This window comes from Lepidochelys kempii, chromosome 6, assembly GCF_965140265.1.
Source record: "Lepidochelys kempii isolate rLepKem1 chromosome 6, rLepKem1.hap2, whole genome shotgun sequence".
In the NCBI taxonomy this organism is placed as follows: Eukaryota; Metazoa; Chordata; order Testudines; family Cheloniidae; genus Lepidochelys; species Lepidochelys kempii.
This window is the reverse complement of record NC_133261.1, coordinates 135229808-135242598: the sequence shown is the minus strand read 5'-3', so window position 1 is coordinate 135242598 and position 12791 is coordinate 135229808.

The following is a 12791-nucleotide window of genomic DNA, read 5'->3' as shown; positions in this document are numbered from 1 at the left end:
AACTCATGTGTTCCAGTCCCCTAACCATTTTTGTTGCCCTCCACTGGACTCTTTCCAGTTTTTCCACATCCTTCTTGTAGTGTGGGGCCCAAAACTGGACACAGTACTCCAGATGAGGCCTCACCAGTGTCGAATAGAGGGGAACGATCACGTCCCTCGATCTGCTGGCAATGCCCCTACTTATACAGCCCAAAATGCCATTGGCTGTTGTCAAGGTTCCTCCCCCACTCTGAACTCTAGGGTACAGATGTGGGGACCTGCATGAAAAACCTCCTAAGCTTCTCTTTACCAGCTTAGGTCAAAACTTCCCCAAGGTACAAAATATTCCACCCATTGTCCTTGGACTGGCCGCTACCACCACCAAACTAATACTGGTTACTGGGGAAGAGCTGTTTGGACGCGTCCTTCCCCCCAAAATACTTCCCAAAACCTTGCACCCCACTTCCTGTACAAGGTTTGGTAAAAAGCCTCACCAATTTGCCTAGGTGACTACAGACCCAGACCCTTGGATCTTAAGAACAATGAACAATCCTCCCAATACTTGCACCCCCTCGTTTCCTGGGAAATGCTGGATAAAAAGCCTCTCCAATTTGCATAGGTGACCACAGACCCAAATCCTTGGATCTGAGAACAATGAAAAAGCATTCAGTTTTCTTACAAGAAGACTTTTAATAAAAATAGAAGTAAATAGAAATAAAGAAATCCCCCCTGTAAAATCAGGATGGTAGATATCTTGCAGGGTAATTAGATTCAAAAACATAGAGAACCCCTCTAGGCAAAACCTTAAGTTACAAAAAAGATACACAGACAGAAATAGTTATTCTATTCAGCACAATTCTTTTCTCAGCCATTTAAAGAAATCATAATCTAACACATACCTAGCTAGATTACTTACTAAAAGTTCTAAGACTCCATTCCTGTTCTGTCCCTGGCAAAGACGACCAACAGACAGACCCAGACCCTTTGTTTCTCTCCCTCCTCCCAGCTTTTGAAAGTATCTTGTCTCCTCATTGGTCATTTTGGTCAGGTACCAGCGAGGTTACCTTTAGCTTCTTAACCCTTTACAGGTGAGAGGAGCTTTCCCCTGGCCAGGAGGGATTTCAAAGGGGTTTACCCTTCCCTTTATATTTATGACAGCTGTCTTGGCAACAAGGGCACACTGTTGACTCATATCCAGCTTCTCGTCCACTGTAACCCCTAGGTCCTTTTCCGCAGAACTGCTGCCTAGCCATTCGGTCCCTAGTCTGTAGTGCTGCACGGGATTCTTCCGTCCTAAGTGCAAGACTCTGCACTTGGCCTTGTTGAACCTCATCAGATTTCTTTTGGCCCAATCCTCCAATTTGTCTAGGTCACTCTGTATTCTATCCCTACCCTCCAGCATATCTACCTCTCCTCCCAGTTTAGTGTCATCTGCAAATTTGCTGAGGGTGCAATCCACACCATCCTCCAGATCATTTATGAAGATATTGAACAAAACCAGCCCCAGGATCGACCCTTGGGGCACTCCACTTGATACCGGCTGCCAACTAGACATGGAGCCATTGATCACTACCCGTTGAGACTGACAATCTAGCCAGCTTTCATCCCACCTTATAGTCCATTCATCCAGCCCATACTTCTTTAACTTGCTGGCAAGAATACTGTGGGAGACCGTGTCAAAAGCTTTGCTAAAGTCAAGGAACAACACGTCCACTGCTTTCCCTTCATCCACAGAGCCAGTTATCTCATCATAGAAGGCAATTCGATTAGTCAGGCATGACTTGCCCATGGTGAATCCATGCTGACTGTTCCTGATCACTTTCCTCTCCTCTAAGTGCTTCAGAATTGTTTCCTTGAGGACTTGCTCCATGATTTTTATGGATATACCAGTTATCAGCAGATGTACCTGGTCTGTAAAGTACTATATGGACCATCATTCCAAGTCTGTTACATGTATGGAATAACTATTATTGCTACTTACACGTCCTCTGGAGTTGTAATTGGTTTGGCTGTGCCTATAGCACTTTGTGCAGTAATCCCCCACACACTAACCAGAATTGGGCAGAATCAGTACCCTTGACGGAAAATCTTCAAGCAAGACCCAAGTCCAGCAGTGATGTAAACTAGACACAAAAATCCCCTACAGCTTCAGCTGGCTACTGTGGCATTCTTCACTTCCTGGTTTACATTTTCTGTAGTGTTCTGGGCTGTGAAACATTAGCTGCCTTTCAGTGCAGTGTTGCAGGCAACGATCCCTTCAGATCAGATTCTTAAGGTTGTAAAGTACGTTGGGATCCTTCTGGATAGAAGCATGACGAGACATTTATTTTTTACTCCATTGTTCACTGTTAAGTAGCTGCCGTGTTCTACTCTAGGGATGGCTACATCTCAGCTAGAGATAACACAAACACCACATTTTATATATTGTTTCTTGTACATGAACACAGTCCCACTGAAGGCATTCTGAATCTCTTGGAGAACAGGACCATGGCAAGGACGAATAGCAGCTAGTCCCATGTGCATGGCACATCAGCTGAGACAATCAGCATTCAACATGTAATCAGACCTGTAACTTGTTATGCAAGCCCTTCATTTTAAGATATTGTGGAATATAATGAGTGAGATAAAGAGTGACAGTGTCCCAGAGTTCCTGTGAAAGTATCTAGCCAAAGATGTGCACAGATTTTGCAAGCCTGAAGTTTCCCACGGCAATGCAAAAATTACCATTCAATGAGAAGCACTTTTAAGGCGAGGCCCTGGAAGTCCATGACATTATTGTCAAATGGGTTAATCCTCTATATGCAGGCTCTTTAGCCATGTGCCATTGTACTGCACATGCTCAAATGCCTCTGTCTTCTCAGTTTAATGTCATTAGTGTGGAGACCTGTGGTGGTGGATCACTGATCTTTCCCGTTGTTTCCCACAGGACAAATCCTAAATGCACTCCATGACATTATCTGGGCTGCAGGCTACTCCAATGCTCCCCAAGAGGCTCTTGTAGACTGAGGAGGACAGAAATACCTGAATGGTTCTGGGGAACAGTCGCAAGCTGATATTGTTCTACTCTGAGGACTCAAACAGTGATTCCTTATTCTGTTCTCCTAGGGCTCTGCTACTGCAGCTCATCTGCTGAAGTTCCAGACCAAAATGGCCAGATCATAGAATATCAGGGTTGGAAGGGACCTCAGGAGGTCATCTAGTCCAACCCCCTGATCAAAGCAGGACCAATCCCCAATTTTTGCCCCAATCCCTAAATGGCCCCCTCAAGGACTGAACTCACAATCCTGGGTTTATCAGACCAATGCTTAAACCACTGAACTATCCCTCCCCCCTGTGCAAACAGACTCTGCTGGCTGAGCAGGGCCTGGCTGGGACCTCTGTCTAGGACCTCTCTGGACGCTGTATGTTTTCAGAACTGAGTCATGGCAGGAAAAAGCCCAAACTGCCAGACATGTTTGCTCGAGAACTCCCGACAAGAAATAGCAAACCACAGACTCTGAACTAAGTCTCAAAACAGCTATCAACTGACCACAAAGAAACAGCTGGGACACTTGAACTGCACAAAGCTGCTTGGGAAACACTGTGAGAGAGCTTCAATCTCCATTTCCTACACATGCTGCGGAGCCTGAGATGGTGTTTGATCCACATACAGTGCATGCCAGGAAGTGGTAGCCGCATAATGCTGCCATATTGCTATCTCGGGTAGCACCCTCACCAAAGAGCGCTATGCAGCAATGCTCCCTCTGGAAGAGCTCACAGGTGTGTTGCGTATGAGCAATGTGCATCACTGCTCCTGAGAAATACCAAGGGAGGACAAATTTAAAAATGCAACCTATTCTTATTCACACTGCATATCAGACCAGCTCTTATTGCCTGGAAGCTCCTGCTCCCCTTACTCGGGCAAAACTCCCATTGAAGCCAACAACCCTTATGTATTCCCTGAAATTCCTTTTGTTTTCGTATCCACAGTATCAGCTAAAAAAACAGCTGTTCCTCATGCCGCTCATGCATGGGAGGTACTCCCTGCAAACATCTGCAAAGCTACCTTATTATCTGCGTCCAGATCCCTCCTTAAAATTCTCCTCTGCTGTGATGCCTACAATAAACTCAACGACAGTTACACTGCTGATGTGCTGTGACTACAGGCTACCACCAATATTGTCTCCTTTTAGTCACCATCTGGTATTTCTTATCTTGTACTTAGGTGGGTCCCTGCCCTAAGGAGCTCAACAGTCTATCACACTGAGGTTCTGGTCCATGTCTAGGACTCAGAGGCATTATTCTAATACAAATAATGGCTAATAATAACCAACATCTGCAACAATTAAATCTAGGTTTTCAAAGTTAGGCCTGTGCTATTGTATATCTAGGTTTGCATGAACCTGATGGAAATAAGCTGTCTGCAGGCAAATTACGTATATGCATGCCTATAAGGCCTGGTGTGCACCTCCCTGGCTATGTCCATGGTCAGTAGCTGATATGGCTATTGGGAGCTTGCACACGCAGCTTACGAATGTACAATGTACAGAGATCTGGCTTGTAACACAGCACTGTACTGATGGGATGCCATGTTTAGAGTGCTGGTTTAATTCTTTTATAATATAGGACATTCCTCTAAAATGAATGTAAGAACAAAACCATCTGACCGACAGCGTTTCGCTCTTTAGCACAGACATTGCTTTAGAAAAAGTTCATCATAATCAACAGGAAGAGAAGCCAGGTGGAAATGTTCCTCCAATCCCTGGTCCCAGGACTTACACCCACAGCTCTTCTTCACTTCCAAATGCCTTTCTGAGCTGGGAAAGAGGAAAGAGAAGAGAGGAGGAAGAGTCAGGTTGGCTTCACAGAGGCTATGCCTTCAGGTCCTTGGTACCAGGTATTCCTGTCTGATCAATGGGATGCTCAGTACAGGATCCCCAGATAGATCCATGATCTCTAACTTAAAAGGCAGGTAAATGGGAGCATGTATCTATCTAATCTCTCTCTCTATCTATCTATCTATCCTGCCCTCAGCGGGTATGGACAATAAGTTATATCCACGTTGCTAAACTAGTGGCTATAGATGACAGACTTAGCGACCCTCAAGTGTACCCATTGGCAAACACACCTGGCTGTGATATGAAAGCCTTTATGAATTGTGTCCTCCAAAATCACCAGTGCAAAGTAATGAATTTCGGAAGGTACAAACCCACGTGGCAGACAAATACCAATTCCTGAATGGGCTGCCTCCATGAACCCCTGACCTCATGGGAGCAGCATGTGCATTTCTGACCGTTGAATTTGAAGCCTTGTTTGAGACTATAGGGAGAACTTCTGGGTAAGAAACACCATGTAAAGAGAAGGTATTACATAACACTACAACAAACTGTCTTCTGATAACAATATCACTGTATGAAGTTCAGTGTAGAGGACGGTTATCCGCTGCGAAGACTGGAAGTGTTTATTGTCAGACAAGAATGTGCAACATTGTCATGTGTGTCATGTTTCTTAACAAGAGGGTTACAGCACTACACTGCCAGCATAGAAGTTTAAGCTAATATACATGGGAGTCAGTAACTAGCTGATTTCTACAAAATTTTGAAGTCCCAACATGTGGCATGATAGTTCATATTAATTCATGTTACAATATTACAAAGTCATTTTGGGATGCAAAATTTGCTGTAATTTCCATTCTCTTTTTCTCTGAAGAACATTATAGTCATAGATTTCAAGTCCAGAAGGGATCATTGTGATTATCTAGTCTGACCTCCTGGATAACACAGGCCAGAGACCTGCCACAAAGTAATTCTCACAGCAGATCATCTAGAAAAACTTCCAATCTTGATTTAAAATGGTCAGTGATGGAGAATCCACCACAATGCTTGGTCAGTTGTTCCAATTGATAATTACTCTCACTGTTAAAAATGTACACCTTATTTCCAGTCTGAATTTGTCTAGCTTCAACTTCCAGCCAAAACAGAGTGAGCTCCTTGAATCTATCACTGTCAGGCAGGTTTTCTAATCCTTTCATCATTTTCATGGCTCTTCTCTGAAGTCTCTTCAGTTTATCAACATCCCTCTTGAAGTGTGGGCACCAACACTGGACACAGGATTCCAGCAGCGGTCAATTCCAGTGCCAAATACAGTGGTGAAATAACCCCTTTGCTCCTACTCAAGATCCCCATTTATGCACTCCAGGATCATGTCTTTTTGGCCACAGCGTCGCACTGGGAGCTCATGTTCAGCTGATTATCTACCACAGTCCCCAAATCTTTTTCAGAGTCACTCCTTCCCAGGATAGAGTCTCTCATTGTGTAAGTATGGCCGATATCCTTTCCCCTAGATAATACATTTACATTTAGTCATATTAAAACACATTGTTTGTTGGTACCCAGCTTATCAAGCAATTCAGATTGCTCTGTATCAGTGACCTGTCCTCTTCATTATTTACCACTCCCCCCATTTTTGTGTCCTCTGCAAACTTTATCAGTGATGATTTTATGTTTCCTTCCAGTCGCTAAAAATGTTAAATAGCCTAGAGCTGGTGTTACCCAGGGTTCTTTCAACCCAAAGCTCTTGGTCATTTTTACTGTGTGCAAGGTGGCGTCAGGAAATAAATCAAGGGAGACATGGCCATCCGACCGATAGATGTGAATAACGTAGCTGAAGTCGACGTACTTAGATCGACTTACCGTGGTGTCTTCACCGTGGTGAGTCGACTGCTGCCACTTCCCTGTTGACTACGCCTGCACCTCTCGTGGTGCTGGAGTACAGGAGTCGACGGGAGAGCGCTCGGGGGTCGATTTATTGCATCTAGACTAGACACGATAAATCGATCCCTGCTGGATTGATCGCTGCCCACCGATCCAGTGGGTAGTGAAGACATACCCTTAGTCTCAAGCACTTACACACATTTGCAACAGGTTAGTAAAACATCCCCAACCTGCGATAATTACCAAAGTTGAGAGTGGCTTTCAAGCAGCACCATAACAGGCTTCTGCTGGCCTTGCTTCTGTCTGCCGGTGGGGACCCGAAGATGCGTCCAGAGGGAGTGTCCCTGAAAAGCCCCTACTGAGAAGTCCAATGACCTCAAACTTTTCCCCTTTATTTATACATTAGTAATAGAATGACATATCCCTTAAAGAAAACTTGCTAAGCAAGCAGTTTTTAAAGATCAAGCAAGAGATTTTCTTATGGTCATCAGTTTACCAGATATGTTTTTTTTTTTTTTTTTCAGAATGTCCATGCCTTAGGTCCCTGAGAAACACTCCTGGGGGCACATATAGACAGACTCTCTCTTTTTCTAAAATACTTAGATCAGCAATTTCAACATTCTCAGCAGATAGGACATGGAGTCAAGCTGCCCTGTCCATGGCACCCAAAACCCCCTCCCCTCCTGCCTTGGTTACACTGAGGCCGCTGCATGACCAATTTACGACCTGCTGACTTGGTTACTTTTAGCAATGAGCAAGAATGGCTCAGTATGGCCTGCTAACTTGACTACTGTTAGCAAAAAGCAATAGTGGTTTAGGTTCTTTACTGGTTTGCCAAAATCTCCCCGAACACTGGGAACCGATTCCTGCGGAACGCCACCAGAAATACTTCAGAAATGTTTTTTGAATATCATAGAATCATAGAAGATTAGGGTTGGAAGAGACTTCAGGAGGTCATTTAGTCCAACCCCCTGCTCAAAGCAGGACCGATCCCCGACAAAATCAATATAAAGAAACGCTTCAGTTTTTCATTTTCAAGGAGAGATTGTTAGATCCAGCAGAGACCAGGTAGGTTCTTTATATGTATATATATTTTTATAAACGTTTTACCAATTATATTTGATCACTTTATCCTGTTTGTCCCATCCTTCCTCACAGGGTCCAGATGCTAATCTAATAGAGGCACCAAGTTATTCCATTTTTCTTAATTCTTCTGGCCTGGTCAGCTGCACATCTTCAATTGGCTGTCGCTTTGCAACTTTCACCAAGAGAAAAAGCTTGGGAATTTTCTACATAATGAGCAATTGTAAGAGAATTCAACGTTTCAAAGAGCATATGCCAAACCTTTACATTTCTAAGAAACCAAAAACACTTTTTTCCTGTTGTGCAGTATTAGGGTTTCCTGGCTTCAAACCAAAGTAAATAGGACAGTTTTTTAACCTAATGGATTATAGACAAAGTCACAGATTTATAATTAACAGGAAAAAGATATGTCAATAGTATTTTGCTATATTTGATTGAAGGCAGAATCTCATGAACCATGCCATGACTGGGCTTCACATGTCTGTTAAACAGGTGGCAGCTGTGTAGAAAGACTTGTTGAACCACACAGCTGAGATCCCTGAATCAGTAGCAGCACTCGGGGCCTGAGTGTGCTAGGCACTGTACAAACTCATCGGGAGAGAATTTCTGCCACCACAGAATTCACAGTCTAAAGAGACCAAGGGTAGAGGGAAGTGACCTGCCTGATGTCACTCGCTAGTCAATGGCCAGACCAGAAACAGAACCGGGTCTCCTGTCTCGCAGACCGGAGCCCTGTCCACTGGACCCTGCTATCACTCCTGGAGGTGGAGGTGTAACTGCCCTTCCCAACTCCTCAGGGCTGACCTGAGAGGAAAGACACCTGCATTCCTATTCACTCCTGCAAGATCTCAAAGGTGAGTCAGCAGCATCTCATGAGCTGAATGCTGCTGAGAAATCCAATGGTGCACATACAGTATGCTTGGCCGGCAGATCATCCAGCATTAATATTCTGCACTTCCATAGCACCCACAGCCACAGATCTCAAAGTGCTTTAGAAATATGCATAAATTAAGTGGCAAGTTTAAAATTTAGTTTAACTGCTTCGATAAATCATGAGGTTGGCCTGTGCGAGTAGTACAAGCCTCCTTCATCAGGCACCTATTCAGTGGGAACAGACCAGGGCTGTTTGTGACTGCCCACAGACAGAATGCAGACAGATAATGTTATTTAAAATCAATGTAGCACTTGTAAAAAAGGCAGCTCAGGAGACTGAAGCCCTTTCCTTATCCAAAACTCAGAAGTGACAGACAATGACAACAGATTAACAGCCCTGCCCACCACCCTGCCTCACACTCCATGGCCAGAGCCAGTCCTTGGATTTAGAAAGGGGTCAAATGCATTCTGACCTGCCCTCTCTGCAGAGACTGCTGATTTGTGCCAAATTGGAGAGAGCTTCCTGTTCTCTCTCCACTAAAATTAAAGGTCAAAACTTCATTTCACGCAGGCCAGCCAATGCATGGCTGGTACTGTTACAGAATTCCCTCAAGCTCTGAAATTTGTGGGCAAGCAGAAGTCATTGTGCTCTTTGGGCACAGCACTATTCGTTTGTATAAAGCACAAGAATTGCCAAGGCCATGCGGTAAAGACAGCTATGCATCTTTGCATCTTAATGGACTCCACTAAATGTGCCCCAAATATTTACACGTACATCATTACTCTTATTGGTTTACACATGTGCACCTAGAGACTGCAAGAAAATTTGGGGTCCCACTGTGCTAGGTACGGTACAGATACCCAGATTGGGAACTCCTTGGGGCACAGTCCATTGAATTAGCGAGACAGGCAAAGCATGGGAGAAGAGAAGGAATGATTATTACCTTCATTTTACAGATGGGGAATTGAGAGATGAAGTGACTTGCTCAAGGTCATGCAGGGAGCCAGTGGCACAGCTGTGGAATTGAAACCAAATCTCCCAAACCCAAGTCCAGTGTTTCAGCATGGCCAGCCTTCCTCTCTGTGACTCCAAACCTGGACCTGGCACATTACCATGACATAGATTAGTGCACAGACAATTCAGGATTTACATTTTTATTTCTCCATTCGGCACACACCAACAGCTGTGTCTACAAAGACAGTAGGATGCAGAAGGTGTGAACTGCTTGGGCACCCCGGCTGAGTTCAGGGCCTTGGCACACTGCAAGTTTTCAGGCCTCCGAAGTCTTAGAGGAGATTAGCTGCACCCTAGAGGAGCCTTTATAAATTTCAGGAGTAAGACTTCCATAGGCCTGACAGCCCAGATTGCCACATTCCCCACACATGCTGGTTGTTCAGTGGACAGGGAGGTGGTTTGGATGGTCTGGGTTCGGTAAACCACTTTTTCTACCTGTCCCAGCAACTGTCCAATCATTGTGCAAATATCCACCACTTTCGTCTGTCCGAGGCAGTAATAAAGTCCATCTGCTTATCTTCTTTGATGCAATCCAGACATCACTTCCTCAGCTTTCCTCAGAGTCTCTTTCCTACCACCCTCTCTTGGCATGCTACCTTCACCTCATTCTCTTCATTCATCTTCTCCTGGTTTAGACACATGTAAAATGGAGCTTCCTGGATTTTGTCAGTCACATCAAGGACTTTGATTTCAATCCTAATACTCTCCTTTTGAAATCTGTTTCTTTGTGTAACTCCTCTTATGACATGAGGAGATCTCATCTCAAACATGTGTAGATGTTGTATCTGCTGTCTCCATCGCCCATCCTTCTACCCCCTACAGCATTGTGGGCTGCACTATAGATCTATACAGTTTCACTTTTCATACAGAACACTTGAAATGTGATTCCACACTCTTCCAGCATTTCCCAGTGTCAAGGTTCCTCCCCCACTCTGAACTCTAGGGTACAGATGTGGGGACCTGCATGAAAAACCTCCTAAGCTTATCTTTACCAGCTTAGGTCAAAACTTCCCCAAGGTACAAAATATTACACCCGTTATCCTTGGACTGGCCGCTACCACCACCAAACTAATACTCGTTACTGGGGAAGAGCTGTTTGGACACGTCCTTCCCCCGCAAAATACTTCCCAAAACCTTGCACCCCACTTCCTGGACAAGGTTTGGTAAAAAGCCTCACCAATTTGCCTAGGTGACTACAGACCCAGACCCTTGGATCTTAAGAACAATGAACAATCCTCCCAACACTTGCACCCGCCCTTTCCTGGGAAATGTTGAATAAAAAGCCTCACCAATTTGCATAGGTGACCACAGACCCAAACCCTTGGATCTGAGAACAATGAAAAAGCATTCAGTGTTTTACAAGAAGACTTTTAATAAAAAATAGAAGTAAATAGAAATAAAGAAATCCCCCCTGTAAAATCAGGATGGTAGATATCTTACAGGGTAATTAGATTAAAAAACATAGAGAACCCCTCTAGGCAAAACCTTAAGTTACAAAAAAGATACATAGACAGAAATAGTTGTTCTATTCAGCGCAGTTCTTTTCTCAGCCATTTAAAGAAATCATAATCTAACACATACCTAGCTAGATTACTTACTAAAAGTTCTAAGACTCCATTTCTGTTCTGTCCCTGACAAAGACGACCAACAGACAGACCCAGACCCTTTGTTTCTCTCCCTCCTCCCAGCTTTTGAAAGTATCTTGTCTCCTCATTGGTCATTTTGGTCAGGTGCCAGCGAGGTTACCTTTAGCTTCTTAACCCTTTACAGGTGAGAGGAGCTTTCCCCTGGCCAGGAGGGATTTCAAAGGGGTTTACCCTTCCCTTTATATTTATGACACGCCCCCCAAATCTCAGCTAGGGTGAACCACTGGCTGGGATTTCTTCCTGGAGCTCTAGGAAAACAGAGTTAATAAGACACATGCATCTCTAAATATACTACCAAGTACATAAAGACTAACAATATTTTCCACATCTCAAGGACGATTTTAACCAGTTGATTCTTGGAAACTTTCACGGGAGAGTGCATCAGCCACTTTGTTAGAAGCTCCTGAGATGTGTTGGATGTCGAAATCAAAATCTTGGAGAGCTAAACTCCACCGAAGAAGTTTTTTTTCGTTTCTTTGACGGTGTGAAGCCACTTTAGTGCAGCATGGTCGGTTTGCAGGTGGAAACGCCGTCCCCAACATATGGGCGTAGCTTTTCCAGAGCGTAGACAATGGCATAACATTCTTTTTCAGTGACTGACCAGTTGCTTTCCCTCTCAGACAGTTTTTTGCTGAGAAACACTACAGGGTGGAATTCTTGATCCTGTCCTTTCTGCATTAAAACTGCTCCCACACCACGCTAGGATGCATCTGTGGTTACTAGGAACGGTTTGTCAAAGTCTGGAGCCCTTAGTACAGGGTCAGACATGAGTGTCGCTTTAAGCTTGTTAAAGGCCTTCTGACACTTTCCGGTCCACTGAACAGCATTTGGCTGTTTCTTTTTGGTTAGGTCTGTCAGTGGGGCAGCGATTTGGCTGTAGTGCGGTACAAATCGTCTGTAATAACCGGCCAAGCCTAAGAAGGATTGAACCTGTTTCTTTGACTTTGGGACAGGCCACTTTTGGATAGCATCCACTTTGGCCTGTAGGGGGCTGATAGTTCCTTGACCCACCTGGTGTCCAAGGTAAGTCACTCTGTTTAGGCCTATTTGACACTTCTTAGCCTTAACAGTTAGTCCTGCCTCCCTTATGCGCTCAAGGACTTTTTGTAGATGTTCCAGGTGGTCTGCCCAGGAATCCGAAAATATGGCCACATCGTCAAGGTAGGCGACTGCATATTCTCCTAATCCCGCTAGGAGACCATCTACAAGTCTTTGGAAAGTGGCGGGTGCATTTCGCAGCCCGAAAGGGAGTACATTAAATTCATACAGCCCGAGATGTGTGATGAAGGCTGACCTTTCCTTGGCAGATTCATCTAGCGGTACCTGCCAGTACCCCTTGGTTAAGTCCAAGGTAGAGATGAACTGGGCCCGTCCCAGTTTCTCTAATAGTTCATCTGTGCGTGGCATGGGATAGTTGTCTGGGCAAGTTACAGCATTTAGCTTACGGTAGTCCACGCAAAAACGTATTTCCCCATCTGGTTTGGGAACTAGAACCACTGGAGA